This window comes from Vicugna pacos, unplaced genomic scaffold, assembly GCF_048564905.1.
Source record: "Vicugna pacos unplaced genomic scaffold, VicPac4 scaffold_20, whole genome shotgun sequence".
NCBI classification, from domain to species: domain Eukaryota; kingdom Metazoa; phylum Chordata; class Mammalia; order Artiodactyla; family Camelidae; genus Vicugna; species Vicugna pacos.
This window is the reverse complement of record NW_027328741.1, coordinates 83,349,604-83,353,308: the sequence shown is the minus strand read 5'-3', so window position 1 is coordinate 83,353,308 and position 3,705 is coordinate 83,349,604. Positions and strand designations below refer to the sequence as shown.

The window sequence follows — 3,705 nt, the reverse complement described above, 5'->3', positions numbered from 1 at the left end:
CCTTTCCCCAGATTATCACAGGCTTCCTTCACAACTGGTGACATATTTTCCGGACTCAATGTTGCCATTTCAGCCTTATCAGCTGACACTGGCTGCATGATTGTGAGCAAGAAGCCTTAGGCTCCCTGACCTTGCCTACAATTTTTCCAGGATTTCAGGGCATTTCACATTCTGAAAATGCTTCACAATTTGTTTTAAATAAATGGGAAACAGTCAAAGTCTTCCATGAATATTGTATATTTTTTAACATCTGCAGATATTTGGTATTCTTGCAGTTGGAAAAATTTTTAATTCACCCACCCTCACCTCCATCTAGTCCACACGTTTTAAATTGCTACTTGGTTACTGAATATGACCACCCAAACCAAGGGCATGGTATCTCATAGATACTGCCTGTGTGAAGGTTAGAAAGGGCACAAGTTATGTGGGTGTATAAACCTAAATTAAGTGTTTGCAATGGCACTGTCTCTTCTGGACAAAGTTCTGATTCTAAGAAGTAAATTTATTAGAAGTCAGTATAGTTATTGATATGGGGAAGAGTATCAGATATCTTGGGGTGGGTGGGTGATGAAGAGACAAGAAAAAATCCGACAACTGGGAATGGAATGATTTAGGCCACTGAAGGCATGAATTAAAAAGAGAATAATACTTTGTCTCCTGTACCTACCTCCAATTACTCTCTTGAGTGACTAGTACTTGGGCTATGAAAAGAGCTAGTTTTTGGTGAAGAGTAAATACCATAACGGAATAGTTTGAAAACCATGAAAGTTTTGTTGTTTCAGGAAAGTAGATTTTGCTTAAAGTCAACATTTTTTTTCATTCTCTAAATACTAAAATGCATCCTGTGGCATGTGCTGTGTTTACTGTGCTGATAGCCAAGTTAGACAAGGAAAGGGGGATAGTCAGAAAACATCTGCTGGAGTTGGTTTCTGTGCTGAGACTGGGAAAGTGTAAGTTTGTAAAAGGAGGACACCCAAAGTCCAAGGATGAGCGGGAGCAAAAGTGGTGAGGTTAAAGCTAACATAGTTGACAAGCATTTCCCTGGATGTATCTCCAGTTACAGTGAAACATAAAGATATGCCAAGGTAGTCAGATGTCAGATTTATAAAGAAATGACAAAACTAAGTTGAGGTTGTGGGCTTAGAGTTGGAGAGGCATTAAGTGCCACACTGAGAACGTAAGCTTGTCTTTGGCTGGAACATAAATACAACATAAACTATTGACTAGAAAATATAGTGTAGACTCTTGAGGGCAGGAAATGAAAGCACCAATTGGAATGCTTAGCGAACAGCACAAAGAAGACCATAGATAAAATTACTTCTTAAATTCTACCACATGCTGAATGTGCCATCTGAGACTACATCATGTGACCTTTATGATTCCAGGGATGACATAATAGAGACCATGATCCCTGGGCCGGTTCCTGCATTTATCTCCTGTTCCAAACTATCCTAACTTAACACTTTTAATACTTTCCAGGATGAACCAGAAACCACTTAATACTTTTCCCTCTCTCCATGTTTTAGTCTTTTTCCAAACTCTTCCATTTTCTCTTCTCCCTTAAAAGATATTACTTAAATTCACTCCCATATTTTTCCATCAAATGATCATATCAATCAAATATCTCTTTTTTTCTATAAATGGTAACATAGTCTCCCATTTAACTCAACTCTATTTAAAAAAATAAGGAAAATACAGGTACACATCTATGTTTATTGTTCAAATAAGAAAATTGCTGGTATTTGTCAACATTTGCCAACATCAATTTTAATCTTTGTTATCCTGCATAATCTGGTAGTCCTCTGGTAGATCAGTTGTAATTAGGATGACTTTCATTAACTGAACATGGCTGATGAGTTGGCCTTCAAACAGTGTTAGCTGATGAATCAGCTATCACTGGCACTGAAAACCGTGGGTTGATCCTTGGTTGAAGTTTAGATAAACGACCTTCATTGGAAGATATGTTGTGATATCTTTTTGGAAAAGTAGAAGTCTCCACCATCAGTCCAAAATAATTGCTCTGTATGCGAGACAGGTGCTGTACTGAGAAGTAGAAGTTTTAGTTGTAATGAAGTTCACAACACGGCGATTTGCTTCAGCTGCTTTGAGAGTGCCCGTGGACAGTGGTCAACTGATTTAAAACAGCACGTTGATCCACTGGAATTTTTTCTGGTGGTCAAAGTGACATTGATGATGGAGGAGAAAAATTACCTCTGATCAGGGTATTTGTATCACCAATTATGTGGCTAGTAGAGGGCTTTCTTATTAGAGGCATGTTTAAATTTGCAGAAGGTAAAAATGCACTTTCTCCACTAGTGTCAGCCACAAAACCAGAATTATGATTATCCACATTACACACAGCTTTAAAGTGCTTCTTCTTGAAATCTTCAGCCAATGAAGATATCAGAGAGGCATGTTTAGTCCCAACTCTTTTTATTCTCACTAAAAGCTGGGGAGAGCCTCATTTAAAATTTGGATTCTGATAGAACTGCTGCTACAACCAAAGGGGAAAGATTTTTGTAATATTTTAAATCAAAATGCAAGAATACAATAAGCCTAATCTATAAAACCTCAGATTTCACGTTTACTATGCAAAGATAATATCATCAAAATATGAACATTGCTGACTATATTTTGAAGTTCCTTTTTTGGAAAATACACATTTAAATAGTATAGTCATCAAATTAAAAATTTAGCATTTGCAGTGATGGTGAATGCCACTTTTTAAAAGCAGCTTTAATACCTTTCTTTAGATTTCTGGTAAGATTCATAGTTGCTAGCAAAGATTCTCATGATCTTGACTACAGAAGGCACTGTCTTCATTTCTAGAGAAAATAAAGGATTTTAGCATTAGTAGTTTTATACAATATTCAAAATCTTGCTTTATATTTATATTACCATAGATTGATGTAGAAAATAAAATTTAATATATATAAGTTACCAAGTCGTAACTAAAATTTCTGAATACCTTGCTTAAAAAATAGATTTCTTTTTCTTCTCCCAGAAAGTCAGCTAGACAAGCAGATCTTTGAAAATTCTGCCACACTTTACTAAATCCATAAAGGTAAAGATGTCTAACTAAACTTTTCATACTTCCAGTTTCAAATATTCTGAAAGGGGTCTTTCTTTCCAAAACCTCCTTGTTAAAGACATCTTCATCAATCACTATGGAAGTTCCATTCTCATCCCACCACATGGATTTAAATTGATCACTCCCAGCCATTTTCCAGAGTTTTCTTGGAAATGTCAGAGAATGAAAATAATTATCTTTATCTGGTTCAGAGACACAATGTGTGCAACATGGTCTTTTTATCCAGGATTCTACAGAGAAAGTCTGAAAAACATTTTCTTTAATCAAAGACCTCAATTCTAAGTCCCCAGAGAATATTTGATCATACAATAGAGATGTACTAGACATTCCTGAACCTGTTGGTCTATCATTAGGAGACACATCTTGAATTTCTGAAGAAACATGTACCATCTCAAATAACTTTTTCTACAGCTAACTTTCTAATCTACATGATTTTGAGCACTGTAGCTTCAAATGCTGCTTTGACAGGCCTGCAGAGATAAACAGCTAGGCCATCACAATGGTTGTCAAGTTGAGTAGTTGTGACATCACAAAACGACTGGTCTCCTAGCAACTCAAAAGTAACATTCAGCCAGTGTTTAATTCTCATTCATCCAATTAAAATGAAACATATA

The 3,705-nt window shown here is 36.1% G+C and overlaps 1 long non-coding RNA gene across 1 annotated transcript; it reads right to left on the bottom strand.

Annotated features, from left to right (window-relative positions):
- Positions 1–2,216: 2,216 nt before the first annotated feature.
- On the bottom strand, positions 2,217–3,239 carry LOC140693974 (uncharacterized). Its single transcript, XR_012069697.1, has 3 exons — positions 2,969–3,239; positions 2,744–2,825; positions 2,217–2,491 (listed from the first exon to the last, which is right to left on the bottom strand). It is a non-coding gene; the product is annotated as an uncharacterized lncRNA (long non-coding RNA).
- Between the last annotated feature and the right edge of the window lie 466 nt (positions 3,240–3,705).